General features: G+C 33.6%; 1 protein-coding gene across 2 annotated transcripts in view; it reads right to left on the reverse strand.

The window, feature by feature from the left end:
* LOC115238565 overlaps window positions 1-17,231 on the reverse strand; it is a 101,149-nt gene that overhangs the window by 69,317 nt on the left and 14,601 nt on the right. For both annotated transcript variants that reach the window (XM_029812518.1, XM_029812519.1), the window contains exon 2: window positions 859-939. The gene's annotated coding sequence lies outside the window, so the exon portion shown is untranslated. The remainder of the gene's footprint in view (window positions 1-858; window positions 940-17,231) is intronic.

The raw sequence follows: 17,231 nt of genomic DNA on the forward strand, positions 1-17,231 counted from the left end.
TAAATAATTTGTAAATATAGTAATAATAATTTTTATAATATCACTTATAAATAAAAAATTTTTTAATTGATTTAATTTAATTTTCTTAATTAATTAATGTAAATAAAAACTAGCCTCAAAAATAATTGTCTCATAATTACTATCTTTTAATAATTTCTTAGTGACGTGGAATTTTGACGCGCCTATTTTGCAACCGTTTCTAAAAAAGGGAGTAAATATACGTACATATAAATTACACCCCCTTATCCCCTCGTAAATTTGCGATATTTCCCGAAGTTCTCCGCGGAACCGAAACGCTCGATCGCATCGCGCGTGCAGCTAAACTACAGGTGCATTTATCGTGGCGAACGCCATTGCGAGTTGCGATAGTAGTCATTCAACCTGCTCCTTTCCCATGCGAATCCCCCGCTTGGTTTAAAGAGCCCCGCAGCCCTTCCGTGCGTGAAGAATTTCATGGCTGAATCGGCTCCCATCCGCTGCTCCCGTTACGCGACTTTACCGAACACCTGAACGAACTCGATTTTCCTTCGGCAAATCACGGTCACAGATATTTCGAGGCTGCGCTCGCGAGACTGTTTCCAAGGCGGGCTTGCGGCCAGTTGACCCTTTAACCGACTTTACGTTTCTTATAATGTCAAGCGATGTCTTTCTCAATCGCATCTAGTATTCATGAAATGTACAAAGGTGTGAAAATTCTCTACGTATATTTCTTTAAATAAATTTCTACCGTTAAAAGAACAAAAAATGCAAAGTCTTTAATTCTAATAATTTTCACGTTGATATAAGGCAATTTGGCGCGAAGGGGATTGATTTTTATCATGGATAAAATGCAAAATAATTCATATTTGATGTACTCACGTTCGCGCTAAGAAGTACTCGAAGTAACGATGTCTGGAGTGTCTCCTCGGTAAAGTAGCATCGGTAGAGTAGTATCACTACCTGAAATTGCAATTTGTGCATCGGTTAGAATATCTCATTAACTTCTTCAATAAATTATTTTTCTAACAATATCTATAAAATCTTTACATTTTTACAAAATTATTTTATGGAAACATATTTTTATAAAAACTATGTACAAAATATTAGATACTTTTGATATAAAATTTACAGTTTCTTCAAAATTTTGCTTTGAAATCATCAAAGTAATTTCAATTACCCTTTAATTTTACGACTATCTTCAAAAAACCAGATGTAAAAGGATGTTTTTGAAAATCTTAAGCTCGCATTTTACTATAACTACTAGATGTCGTCCGTGACTGTGAATACTATCCATATAGCTTCTGATACTGAATAAGCTAGATGGTCTAGGAACGACAAAGCATTTTCCGAAGAACCTATTAGTCGAGAATAAAGAGGACGTTTACGTCGTCGCGAAGCAGCGATGAGATTTTTTTTTCACCCCTCAAAGCGGGGAAAAGCGAGGGAAACGGGAGGAGGAAACGATCTCGTCTCTCGCTTGAATGGGCACCTGTTTTCGCGAACAGGTGACGATCACGCATACGCGGGCGTGGAAACTCGAGAACGGACGAGCCGAGGGCAATGACTTATACCGACATGCCCCGAGAAATAAATGCTGTCCCTGAAGAGATTTGCTTCAGCGAAAAGAAAAGTTGCGACTTCACCAACCACTTTAAGCTCGAAAGCTGATTCGGAAGTTAAATTTTATTTAAATAAAATCATTCTATATACAGGGTGCTTCTAAATAAGTGCGAGAAATTTTAAAAGATGATTCTTTGTCGAAAATTAAGGAGAGTCTTTCATATAAACATATACTCCTATATCCCTTCCTGAGGAGTTACACTCCTCTAAAGGGGGAGGTTAAAATTAGGTCTTAATTTTTTTTCTTAGATTTTGGACAAGTTAAAAAAATAAAATTTAGTGGATATTTTCCATTAATAAAAAGGATACTTATTAATATTCTTTTAATCCTCCCGTCTCGTTATAAGAAAGTGAAACTAGCAACCCTTAATCAATTTTTAATTGGAACTTTTTAACGGGCCGGAATGTGATCATCCAAAAATATGCGTTAGAAAGCTTGATTCCTTTAGAAACTTTTTTATTTCTTTTATTTTTTTCGTAAAATCAATAGTTCTCAAGAAAAAAAAAAAAATACATCATCATGCACAGCATGATGCTAAATGGCATAGGTTTCGAGTTACGAGAAGTTGAATTTTAGAATAAAAAAAGCAAGTAAAACAAAATTATAGTAAATGTTGGAAAAAAATGGAACAAAACAACACAAAATTATAATAAATAAAAGCCTAATTTTTAACGCCCCCTTTGAACGACCCCCTTAATTTTCGATAAAAAATCATCTCTTAAAATTTTTCGCACTTATTTAGAATCACCCTGTATAACAATTCCTATACAGTTATGTAAGATATGCGATTTGCAGACGAGATGACACTCAAGTTTGATATCGCGCGCGCATGATGTCCCGATAAGACTGGCTTTTGTAAAATAAGACTCAGCAAGCCAATATCTCTGAAGCTACACGCGTGATAAGAAAACCAGCATGTCGCAGGTGTACTCGCAGAGAGAAAGAGAAAGAGAAAGAAAAAGAGAGAGAGAGAGAGAGAGAACTCTGTGGTGCATCAGAGAATTACATAAGAGCCTAGCTTATCCGCACAATTACTCTACGCTCGGGCAACCGTCGCGCGATAACTCGATTGCACTTATCACCTGCGTGAGTCACTACCTTGTGCCAAGGTCGCATGGAGGCAAACGCGTGACCATGTTTTTATTTGCATGACAAACGGGCGCCGTCTGAGTTTCTGATAAAGGAGAGCAAGAAACTCAAAGGTACTCGATTATTCATTCCGCACTATCAAGATTTTCAAAAATACCATGACGGATTCAGAGCAATGGTATTATTAAAGATAATATTAAAGCAAATAGGTATAATATTGAGTAATAATATTAAAATGAAGAGTTAGAAGCAATAACATTAAATAATCGCGTGGATGAATATACAAATGTATATCCAAAATTGAGACATCTTCGTTTACAGAAGTAAATTTTACAGAATTATTATTGTATAAATCGAGAGAAAAAGAAAACAATATAAAAATAGAGTTATATTGACAAAATATTATATATTGACCTAGTTTAGTTTCGTCCATTTCATGCATATTTACACTGAGAAAAATGTAGTAAATCCAAAGACATTTTTTTTTATTTAAAAAATTTACTTATTTAAATACTTGCAGAGGAATTACTTATTTCAATCAAGCAGCAATTATATTTAAATTAGTAAAATATATAAAATAAAAGCAAAATATGTTTTTATTATCAAATAAAAAAAATTATTTTTAATGTGGGAGACGTGAAAATATGGCACGACGACGAATTATGCGCAACGATGGCCGCCGGTTCCGTCGCGATTATGGCGCAATGATGCAATGCGGTTGAGTACGCCGGGGCGTTAAATTGATAAATTTGCATGCCCTGCAGTTGCGCTCGCACACGGTGCAGCATCCTCGTGCTGCACGACCGAAACAGGCTTCGCCTCGAGAACGAAATAAATCCCGCCGCTCGCATAATGCAGACGAAGCGCAGACGTCTCGCGATAAATCTGCTCTTTCGAGTATCCGAAATGTTGATATAATCGAGGGTACATAAAACAGATGCATAATACAGATGCATCAATTAATACGAGAGAGAAAACACTTTTATAAAATAATTCTTCATGTTTGATTTGCAAGAATTGTACAAGTAAATATAAAAAAATGAAGATTAAAATCAAAGAAAGGAAAATCAAACTCTTAATTTTTATAAAATGAATAATTTGAAAGAAAAAATAATTCTTATTATATGTATATACAGTCGGAAAATTTGGCTTAAAAACATATATCGCATGTTCCAAACAGTCCACACAAACTTTTATATTAATTTAACATAATATGGATATATTAAATGGTGACACTAATATTATACATACAATAATAATTAATAATAATTAATTACTATTTTAACACAAAATAAATGCAAATTTCATAGTAATTTCAAATAAATTTTATATAAAAAAATCAATATATTGTTAATGATAAAATTAACTTAGGAAAACAATTATTTACGATCTATTGTCACTTTCACTCGTGCATTATAGAATAAAATCCATATTTTTTCTGTAAATTGTAACAAATAAATCCTGTTACTGATAAAACGGAACATATTTATTATGTAAAACTAAAAATCTGTGCACATTGTGTGATTTTTTTCATTTTTACACTTTGTTCTGATAATTTAACATTTGTGTTCTTGAATTCGATTAACACAACAGCATTATGTTAAATTAACGCATGAATATGTTAAATATTTAACACAAAAATTTTAACCGGCATATGCTTTAAGAAGAAAACAAATTTTCCAACTATGTAGTATATATGTATTCATTATACGATATTTTATAGATAATATAATATTTTATCGCAAAATACGACAAGAACTTGGCACGTGTGACTGACAAGAATTTATTCTCGTGAGAATTTGACGTTTTACGGTGATGAAATGACGCAACTTTTCCGAACGATTATAGTTACGACTAGAATATGAGTGGCTTACGTATACGAAATGATCGGCAAATGACATCATCGACTGCCATGCTCGTCGAGAAACATTTACACGAATACTTGCCTCATTGCCAGATGCTGTACCGTGTCGTATATTTTTATCGGATGAAGAAATCGAATATCGCTCACATCACGATTATTAGGCGTGAACTTTAAGCTCTATCAATCGAGAGAAAGAAAAAGAGAAAGACAGAGAAAGAGAGAGAGAGAGAATGAATACAAGCTTAATCTCGTAAACCGACTTTTTGAAACTACCTCTCTCGACATTAACAGTATTGTTCGAGTTGTATTCAAAGGAAGATGTTGTAGATATAGTTCGAAAGTGAAATCACTGGCAAGGGTTAAAACTGCCGTTCCTGCAACGATTATGTTTCTGCTCACGAACGCAATTTCACGACACGTGCATTGCAAACGCGGATGAAATCATCGCGGTGACGTCAGCATCTGATTACGCGAACGCTCAATTTTTTCCTTCCGCCCCCGCTTGTCAGTTGAATAGACAATCAATTATGAAAAAAAATATCTAGAATTTAATCTAAAATTTTCAACATTCAAGATTTACGACCTTGCATATTTAAAATCGAGTCTACATATTCTTGAATCAAAAAGTCTTGAATGCAGAATTTTCTCGATATATGTATACAGATTTATCACGGATCATTGATCATTGGTTTCAATTGTTAGGTGAAGCAAGCTGTGAAGTATAATTTCGTGAAATAAGCCCATGTACACTCGCCTCTCTTAGAATTCAGACCTGTCTCTGTTGAAATATCATCGTTGGATACCATTCCTCATCGGCGGACAGGGTACACCTATGCACCTATGCACGCACTTCCGCTCAGGCTGGTATGGTATACTATACTATATTTTCAGCCACAAAGTTGATTCACGAGACGACCCGAGTCCAGGAATAGTCGATCACTATAAAACCGCCGTGCGTAGGAAGGGCCGGCTGACTCGCTCGACTTTCATTACCGAGTCCAGTCGTCGTGAAAACCGACATTTACAGTTACATATGGCGAGCTTGGAGCGATAGAGAGCGCGAAGCTCTCGTTAGAGACTGCATTATATTATCGACGGGCCCCCACGATATCCAATTATCCTGCCATCTAATCCAATCCGACACAGCAATTACAACAGAGTTGTCCTGCCGGCGCTCGTTATCTCTCGCTCGCTATCTTTAGGCGAGAAAACTTTCGCGAAGTCTCGTTATACAGGATACTTTATAAGGTTCGCCTCGAACGTCGACGATGGAGACGAGCTTTTCCCGATAAACGTTAGAAGTTAACGAATTCTGATATATTCAACTTTGCACAAACGCTAATGGAAGATAGAAACTGATTTTTCAATTATGTGTGTAACGATCCAATAATTTCAAGTAAATTTCACATGAGAACTTAACTTGCTTCTCAGACAATCTCGAGCCATTTCATGTCGAATGTAAAAGGCTGCGATGACAAGACTCAATTGACTATGTAATCTACCATCAATAGTTCGAAAATTTATGTTTCCTTGTTAAAAAATATCCCGGTTAAAATTTTTGTGTCAGATAAGAGTGAGAGAGTGACTACAGACCGTCAATAACAATTTTTCAAGATAATCTTATCATTAAAAATATGTTGATTTTATACAAAATTTATTTCAAATTCATAGTAATTTGAAATAAATTTTGTATTAAAATATTAACATGGTATTAGTGTCATCATTTAACATATCCATGTTATGTTAAATTAACACAAAAATTTGTGTGAACCACATTTGGGAAATTTGGGATATATGTTATTAAGACAAATTTTCAATGTGTAGAGACTGATTTTTCAATTATGTGTGTAACACGATCCAATAATTTCAAATAAATTTTGCATAAAAAATTTAATTTGCTTCTCATTGTCAGACAACCTCGTGCTATTTCGTGTCGAATGTAAAAGTCTGCGATGGCAAGAGTCAATTGCATTTTTTAGACCATATAATCCACCATCAATAGTAAGGACGCTAAAATGTAAGACAACATCACGCATAAATTTATTACCAATTAATTTCTCATCTAGACGTCAATTTGACTTAATTATGCCGGCAGCCAACGTCGAGAAGAATTTTCTTACAGGTAGGTATTAATAACACTCAGAGCAGAAACGCGACGCTTCTTACGCTTACTTAGATGATTAAGAACTAGAACGAAATAATCCTCAATTACGCCCCGTCCGTCTGTCCCGTTGCACCACTCCCTCTCTCCTTCCATCTCTCTCTTTCTCTCTCTCTCTCTCTCTCTTTCTTTTCCGATCGTAGCTTCCGGCACGACTAGGTAACGTTACTTTGCGACACGATTTCCGGCGACGTGACTTCCTGTTGGAGTAAAACGTGGACTTCGTGAAGAGTTCCTGACGAGCCTCCGGCTCTCGAAGATCACAGCCGGAACACGCGCGCGCGAACGATGCCGTTACTCGCTTCCTCGTTAATAGAGCGGAGCGTTGCACTGGTGGTGTTTAAAGGAGCGAGCTTTACGATAGGTATGTACAAGAGGACTTGCCTCGTACAACGCTATTTCGAATAATAAAGTAATTAATGTAATTAGCTATCCGAAAGATTTTTATCACGGGTTTTCTCTCATTAGCTTACTATTTGAGAGATTATGTAGATATATCTATACGAGCATACACGCACATCTTCAAAGAGTCGGGCTTTTGTTCGCCTCAACACCATTGTGCGTCGGTGGCGGAAGCTCGGAGATTGACTTTAACGATGCTGCTGTCCCGCGAATTCGCACTGCGTCGAGTGACGCGCCGGCGCTACGGTTCTTAGATTTATAGATCCGCCGATAAAACTTATGAGCATAGATACTGATCATTGAATCCGTGTGAATCCTAAAGATTTCTTGAATGCATGCACATATCGAATCGCACAATCTATAAATCCTGAATTTCACAGATGTTTGAACTCTATTACATCGGAATCCGTGAATATATAAAATCTTTATGTTTATGAATTCTTGCATAATGTGCGTGAACCTTAATCCATAAACCGTTTTTTTTTCTTTTTTTTTTCTACAAGATTACTTGATATATCAATGTAATAAAAATAGAATAAGAATTCACATCGTTATGTCAAACACAATTTATGTTTTCCTGTGTTAAAAAATATGCCGATAAAAAATATTTATATTAAAAATTTTTGTGTTAAATATTTAATACATTCATATGTTAATTTAACATATTGCTATTATATTAATTGAACTCAAATGTTAAATTATTAAAACAACTGAAAAAAAAAAAAAAAATAACACAATATGCATATATTTTTAATTTTACACAACAGATACGTTCCGTGTGACAGGATTTACCTGTTAAAATTTACAGAAAAAAATGTGGTTTTTATTCTACAATAGGAGTAAAACTGATTACAGACCGTCAATAACTTTTTCTCTTGTAAGTTAATTTTATCATTAAAAATATGTGTATGATTTTACACAAAATTTATTTCAAATTACTATAAAGTTTACATTCATTTTTTGTGTTGAAATATTAACATAGTATTAGTGTCACCATTTAACATATCTATATTATGTTAACACAAAATAATTAATACAAAAATTTGTGTGAACCCGTTTGAGACATGCGATACGTGCGTTAAATTAAAGTCAAATTTTCCAACAGTGTAATACATATCTTCAAATAAAAAAAAAATTATTTTTATTTATTTCTATCTTTTTAAGCGACGAGGAATGTCTTCGAGAAGATTGTAAAGGAAGAAGCGATTTATTCAGCTTTCAGCTCATGCAGACATGTTCTAGTTTATGCGTATCCTACGGAGGACAGGAAACCGGTAGGCCGATTAATTACGTCAAACAAGATAATCCGCTTCGCTCCCAAGCGGAAACTCGTGGAAAGGACGTCGCAATGATCACCGAGTCTATCCTTGATCCTATATCTTCCGCATCTCCTCGGCTTCCTTCTGTCGCGAGCATTAACGTAACTGTAGTATCAGCGAACCGTAATACAAGCCACCACCATCTTGCTCGCCATATCTAGCAGTCGTCCTATGATGATTACGGCACCAGGATCACGTGTATACATGGTGGTCTCTGACGCAAAACTTGGCCAGAAGGGGCTCATTATCAAGATAATAATATGTAAATATAAAATCCAATTATTCCTTTTTATCATATCTCTTTTTATTTTTTTATCGCCTTCTTATCTTTTTATATTTAGCATTCGTAACAAGAATGGTAATAAATAGCTAAAAATATAAACTTCGATTTATCCTATTTGTTTATACATTCATCAATGGATTATCTTTTAATATGAATCATACAATTTTTCTTTTACGAATCAAATTTATTCTTTCGATAAACTAACTACTATGAAATTTATTCCAAGGTCAATGCTTATCAATTTTTATTAGTAGGTTATCAACTTGTGTGCTTATCAATCATTATCAGCCTCAATAAGTTTCGTATAACTTTATGACACTCTGTACATGCATTATTCCCCGTTGTACACGAGCATGAAATGAGTCGTCGCGTAATCAGCAGATATCTGATTTCATCCCTCGCTGTGGTTGGTTAAGAACGGTCGGTCTTGTCAGATTTTCTAGAAATCAGGACGTAAACTAAATCGAGTAGGCGGCTTAACGAGTCGACGATGACTAGACTAGACTAGACACCGGTATCGCGATTTTTCATGAAAATCTCGCTAACAAAGTCCGATTCTTGGAACGTACCTTATTGAGGACATATCATCCTGGTAGGACCGTCACGGAAATATACAGTGTTGTAAAATATAAGTACGATTTTCCATCGCTTTTTACAATTTTTATAGAATGTTTCAAACGGTTGTTGTATTTTTAAACGATTAAATGTTAAAAAATTTTAATTAAATAACTAAGCAAAATAATCTTTATCTCAGAATTACATTTCTAATTTTTGAAATTAAAAGATCTCGACGCGCTCTATGTAGGTAAACCCGCGATAAGGAAATTAAATAGAGAGAGAGGAGAACTGAGAGTTGGACCCCCCAAAGGCGCGTCAAAGGATTAATAAGTTCGGGTCAGCGACCGTAGCTGGACGTTTTATCGGCAAGCAGGCACGAGTGCACGTTTCGTCTGGTTTAAATCGTTCGTATCTCTGCGAACCGCTTGATCCGAGAATGCAATGATACCGCGTGCGACTGCATCGCTGCAACTCGCGTGCGAGATCAGTGGAGCTCCTGTGAACGGCTTCTAGAGATAAAGTCATTTCGCGACGATCAAAGCGTCGAGAGAAAGATGGATGACGAGGATTCACGGAATTCTCTTTCTTCGTTTATCTCCCTTTTTAATTTATTAGACACTGGCGAGTTAAGAGCTCACGGTCTTCTCGCCAGTAATTAGCACGTTGCTGATCAAAGAGCTATATATTGAGTCTTTTTCTTGATTTGCATATATGTAGTATAAGCAGTATTATACAGAGTGTTCATTTGAAAACTTTACACCCTGTTTATTTTGTGATCGATTTTGCGAAAAATGTTTCGTACAAAAGTTTTATTACTTCGAAGGGGACATAAGATGGTGCCATTGGTTTGACCTTGGATAGTCGTTTGAAGATCACGTGAAGGTCACCTTTAATTTCTTAAATGGAAACCTCCATTTTTCATTGCATATTCTTGTAGCTTATCTCGAGAGCTTTTCAAAATACTGTAATAAAGTTCTTTCCATTAAGTATTTTCCGAGTTATAAGGCTTGAAAGGTACAGTACCGCCAGCATTAGTATTACCCGAAAGTGATTTTTACGTGACCTTAACACCCTGTATATACCCTCTTTATAGAAGATAGACTCGTCTTCTCTTGAGCGGAAGTTCTCTTGGACGAGAACTCGGAATCAATTTCATCTTTCAACTAATAATTTATGATCACGTTTCTTTCGGTTTGTTTTCTTAAAAATCTTGATTTCCGATATTAAAAGTCTCAGGTGTTTCTGATTAAAATTTTATTAAGGATGTACTGTGTGTGTGTGTGGTGCTAATATTTTAACATTGACAATATCCTGAAAATTTAGTAGATTGTTTCTATTTATTATCTGAATATGTGCGTGAAGCCGATTCCCTAACCGGTTCACGAGTTATTCAACTTTTAATTTTGCATGAGTTTTTATGGAATAGCAGCGTATTCCCATTTATATAAACGAAATTATAAGGAAGCATCATTGTCAATATTCTGAGACTTTGTGAGTAAATAAAATACTGCGCAAGTTTCTAAAAAAATGTTGATATCGATTGATTAAAAAAATGTTGATGTCGTTATCGAGTTTTTAATGAAAAAGCAGTGCAAAATTCCGAGAATGGGCTATAAAATATACACTTCGGCTAAATATTACTAATGTATGCAACGTTTTTCGTTTCTTACAGTTGATTTCAGGTAAAATTTACGTCTAAAAGTTTTTTTGCTGACGATCACAAAATTTGCAAAATGTGCAAATATATTCATTTGTAGTGCCAAATATCAAATTAACTGGCATTATTTAAGTCCTTTACACGATGCATATTTGGTGCATATCTTAACCCACAAAAGCATAGAATTTCATCAATTTCAAATTGAAGTAACTTTTGTCTGGGATTGTATAGCCAGTACATCCTTAAAGCAACATGCATTTAAATTTATGCAAAATTATATTATTTATTTATTACATTAAATTTGTTATTTTTGATCTATCTTTTTTATTATTTACGAGGATACTTTAGTGATACTTTTTATAAAAATAAAATTTTTTATAAGAAAAACGCATCAAAGTTTTTCACGCATCTATCGATTGTTTCAACAACGATATTCTTGTCCTCCATCCACTATTTACCGGCATAAAAATTTCTCGTATTCGCGTGATGCCGCGTTTACTATGATCATTGTAATGACAGGCGGAACGATGATGACAGTGCCACCGTAGAGGTTAGCGATTTGCGAGTCCGACGGTTAAGTTCCGTATACGATGCCGCGTGGCATTGAAATTTCTCCGAGTGACTATTACGCGGTCATCCACCTTGCACGATCATCGGCTCCAAATTGGCAAAAGATTCTGGTATTCGGGAGAAAATAACGGATGGTAAAGAATATCTTGCAGAGAGAAGAAATAACTGAATAAAGAAAATTTTATGAAAGCATTGGCGTAATTTAAATTCCTTCCGCGAATACATGTCTTTGAGAACATATTATTTAATGGTACAACATTACTTACGGAACAAACATGTTAAGACTCATGGGAAACGATTTATTCAGGTCTAAGTGTGTCTTAACATTGTAAATCGTCTCTGACCCGTTTACATTGGCTTCCAGCAAAGTTAGCCAAGAAAGAATTTCGCCTCAGATCGAGTCCGTAGGTTTGCTGGCCAACAGCAATGCTGGCCAACACTTGTTGACTGTTCGCATCTCACTTAGATTATCGATAATGGTTAGCCAACGCAGAGAGTTAGCCAACTAGATTAAACCCACCTTAAGAATAACTAAGATGTTATCGCGATAAAAGTATCTTAAATCTTATTTTAGCCTCCCGCAAAAAGCGTTATCGATAAAATTATGGCTTTTAACGAAACATTACGACAACATCTTCCAAGAGATCCATTCTGATCATGTTCGCGGCGATAGAAGCGCAACGAGATCAGGCCGATTATCTCTGGGGATTCGGTTGACTTATGTCGACCGATGACTATTTGGCCAATTGTCAACGATGTGATCGATATATGCACCGTCATCAAAAGGAGAGAATCTGTCACGCGCGCGTTTCGTAAGTAGTCCATAGCTACAACACACAAAGAAGTATTGTACTTTTGTATTTTTAGAGATTTGGCTATAAGATTGACTTTGCGCTATTAAAATATCTAAAAATGTCAATCATAATATTATCTCGCATAAAATTAACCCGTGAATCTCGCGAGAGAACAAATTAAAATAAAAAGCATACACACAAAAAGTTGTCTTCTGTGATATATTCTTTCCAGTTAGATGTTTCGATAAAATCTCCTTTCCATGTATTATGAATTTTAATTTTATATATTTAATGTTTTGATTATACAGAGTGTTAAAAAAAAAGGGTTATATATTTTGAAAGCAAGTAGTATTGATCAAAAGAAAAAAAAAGTCTAATTAACATGGGTCTTAAAATTAATATCTTCGAAGATACGGGCTATATTTCTATTTGAACTCTTTGTCTTTTTCTTATTGGTCACCTCTACAATGCAGTAAACAAAAGAATACTTACTAGTTTTGCAGTCAGCATTATAGAAGGTGCTCTATGTGGTTCCCATTCATTGTCATTCATTTTTCAGCCCTACATCTCAGAGAATTACGCATTCTTTCAAACACACGTTTTCGGATTCGCTATCTACCTATAAATCCAATGTTGTTAAAACCCAATGTTACTATAGCAAAACTAGTAAATACTCTTTTGTTTACTGCATTGTAGAGATGACACAATAAAAAAAGGGCAAAGAGCTCAAATAGAAAGATAGCCTGTATCTTCGAAGACATTAATTGTTAAGGACCCATGTTAATTAGACTTTCTTTTCTTGTTTTGTGATTAATATTACCTACTCTCAAAATATATGATCCTTTTTTTCTTGTATATATATAAACTATATATATATGACGCGCGCAATAATTTTCATTTTAATAGAATATATATTTAGAATATATATTCGAAATTTTCAGCAACACACTGTGCATTTGTAGTTGTATTCTTATGTATGTTACGATTGTATACATGTGACATAACGTATAACCCAATACGTTAATCTTGCACGTATTGTTGTTGACCTTCAATCTGTCGCGGGACCCTCTTTTTCCCACGGCCGAGCGCTTCCGTTTAGTGCCGCTGGGTACATGAACACCCCCACATGGCCCTCGATGTAAAAGAGCGTAAGTCAAAATACTTTCCAAGAGAAAATAAACACAAAATTTAACTTCTTCTTCAGGATATTATTAAGGAACGACCAAACTAATAATACCTAATAATTGATGCCTTATAATACTATATTATAAAAAAAAAATACATAAATTAAGGTTATGAAATTATTCAAAAAAACAAAAAACACGTGACTTAAAATGTCGAAATATTCGTGACTAGAAGTGTCTTTTACTCAGCGGCAAGGATATTTATGTGTTTTTCTGTGCTTTATGCGCCAGTTTGCGAATTTTTGAGGGATCAGAATTTGAAGAAGAGGGGGAGAAGAAGAAAGACGATACACATTGTACATAACGTCACTGTCACGTCAAATATTCTTCTATAAGTTTTAAATGTCCATCACAATCCAATTTGGTGTATTTTTATATATTCTCCTCATTTGAAACCCATATAATCAGAGCTGCCATCCAGTCATCCGACTAAAAAAAAAATGAAATGGTGATTGCTTTTTGGCAGAAAAAGCGACAAAAAGTAACCTTTAGGTATTAAAATAGCAACCAAAAATGACACTGTGCATCAAATTTTTAAGGCCATTTGAGCAAAAAAAATCTATGTTTGCCTAACATATAACAAATTAATAAAAAATAATTAAATATAATAATTAAATAAATAATGCATTTTATGAAATATGTGAGCAGATAATAATTGTTATCAGACAGGAAAAATATGAATAAAACTCTTATGTTTTACAAATTTCATGTCAGCGTTGTATTTAAATTTAAATAATTTTATCTATAAATGTCATATTTTTAATTACACGTGATATAAAATATCATATTTTTTCCAGATGCAGAGAAAATTGCACTTTTATGGATTCGTGGATATAAATAGGCGAGAAACGAAAACAGAGATCGATACCGCAAAACGAAACATTCCTTTAATTGCCAGTTTCGTGCGCGAACACAGTGCTATTACCTTTATACTGATACAACTTTACAAAGGTGGGCCGGTCATTTATTCCGTATATCCTCGCTCCGTCCGGGATCGCTTTACATTTTACGGCATTTAATTTATATTCGCGAAACCACGCGTTACTATGCACACATATATACACTATTACAAAGTGTTCTAACTATACTGTTCGGATACTGTACGGAAGCAGCAAAGCTGATCACACACGCAATACTTCTGGGATAAAAATTTCTGATCAAAACAGCTGAAAATCATTGCGAGATTTCCAACGGTAAAAAAAATACCGAATAATGTTAATACGAAAATAAATGGGATCGTGCTATATATATACAATAAAAAATCCACTCTCGTATAATTTTTTAATCGCCTATTTCGCCTAATACGCGATTCGATATTTGCAATCATTTCTCATGTTCGCAAACGTAAAACATACTTATTCACGGAATAAACATAATAAAATGATGAATAAAAAAAAATTGTTTAATGTCTTCACTGTAGATTGCCCTCAAAATATATTAACTGTAATTTTTATTTTAAAATAAAATAAAATTTTAAATTAAAATAAAATTGATAAAAAGATATAAAAATTAAAAAAAAAATCCGTAAATAAAATTTGTTAGTATAATGCGGAATATTCTGTATACCAACGTTTCGTTCAAACGTAGAAAATACAAATAGCGCATATAAATCTGTAAAACCAATGCTACTTATTGTTAGTCAAATAATTCGTAGATAAAAGCAAGGAGCATGTCAGCCATATAAATACATAAATCACTTGGAAAGGGTTAAAGATAAACATTCGCATCCCATAAAATTTAGAATGACGGTGCATGAGAATGAATATTTCCTTTAGATCACTAAAGCAAGTCATGATGAATTATAAAAATTATTAAGCAGGTCTCCATTTTAAAATCCGATTCAATAATTTTTTATTCAGCCAATATTATTATAAGATAATTTTCTTTAATACTCATTAATATTACAATAATTAATAACAATTCCAAATTAATAACATATTAATAAAATTCGACTAATGTTGAAGAAATAAAAAAGATGCATTTTTTTCATTGATACTAATTAAAAAACCAACAATATATTGCAAACAATTATTCCAATGTTTTAATTGATTTTTAATTTGCAATTCTGTTGAGAATTAATAAAAATTGATATATCTCGTGCACTAGTGTAAGATGCTAAAATGTCTTTCGCAGTTCAACTCTTTCATTCCGAGCTATCGATATATAATGCCAAAAAAATTCAAATCCTCTCGCAAAACGACTATATCAACTCGCACGTACACATATACACCGTCAGTGAGTTAGGTCAGTTGCTAGAATTAGAACGTGCCAGTGAATGATGGATGAACGCGTTTATGTTGCGTCGTCTATAGAGAAAAATGTATAAAATTCTCAGCTATTTTTTGATAATTTTTCTTTTATATAAAAATTTATATAATTATAATCAATTTTCTTTATAACTTTTAAATAGCTGAACGGCTAGATTTCAATTCAAATATTTGAAAAAATGTTTATCGAAATCCATGTGGGCGGAGTTAGCGTATCATTTCGTGGAAACTCATAAATAATTAAAAGTTGTGATTTTATTTTCAATATTCCTATAGTTCTTGATAGTTCAAACAAATAATTTTATCTGTTAAACCAAAAACTAAAACGCCAAGCTCGAGCAGTCTCGCTTTGCGATCTCTCATTTTTAATCAAACTTTCAAAAAATTATAATTTTACATTTAGAAGCCAGTTTCACACATACTCCAAATCCCGAAAAAATTGTATTAATCCCAAAATTTAACGGATAAAATATCTGAAATAAAAAACTCATGTTTTTACATTTCTTTTTTGTATAATTACATATAATGTTAAACAATTTAATGTGCAATTTTGTATTAAATAAACTTCACAAATCATATTTTAAACATTTTTCTCCTGTGTCATAATTTTCCCGCTAACAAAACGATAATTTACACGAATTTTCCTCTTGTCTTTTTCGTCATCTTGCAAAGCTATGCCGCTTCGAATTCCTTGTTGCAATGCTTTTGTACTTGACACTCATTACGCGATATTTCCATCAAGCATTTCCTCTGCGAATGTATGAATTGTGCGCTGACAGCCGAGCGCGTGTCTTTTTTACGATCCGAAAACCGATGTTCGACAGAAATATCGCGTGATAAATGTCGCGAGCGTGTAAGCTTTGCTACAAATCTTCGAATCCCCAGTGCTTATCGAAAATAGAGATAGGAATGAAAATGGTAAATGCAACGAGAGTAAAGCATGAGAGTAAATTAGAATAGAACCGGGGTAGGGAATATGAATATTTAAGAAGAAATCAAGAATAAATCTATGAGAATAAAATTAAAACGTTATTATGTTCCACAGGCAGAGAGTATTTTGTAACAAAATCTTCGAAAACATTTTTCAAGACACTATTTCGTTCTCACAAGACACAATTTGTATTATTTAATCATCTATCATTAATCTTCCTCTTCTATTCAGATCATTTTGACTTATTTCCATTTTAAAATTGCAATAATTCTAAGCATGCTGCTCTTTACATATTTTAATTAATATGTTATAATTATAATATATAAATAATTAATTTAAAGTTAAAAAATATTTTTATTCTTCTTTTATGATTCTTTATAAATTTTCACTTCTTGTATAATTGTTAAATATAGTATAATGTATATTTGCGAAAGAAATCTAACAAGAAGATTGAATTTATTTGATTCAAGCCATAAAATATAAATATATACAGTATACAAATTAAAAATTTTTTTATAATTTTGGGTGTACTTCCAAATGACCCCTTCTTCC

This window comes from Formica exsecta, unplaced genomic scaffold (genome assembly GCF_003651465.1).
Source record: "Formica exsecta isolate Colony F162 unplaced genomic scaffold, ASM365146v1 scaffold35, whole genome shotgun sequence".
NCBI lineage: Eukaryota > Metazoa > Arthropoda > Insecta > Hymenoptera > Formicidae > Formica > Formica exsecta.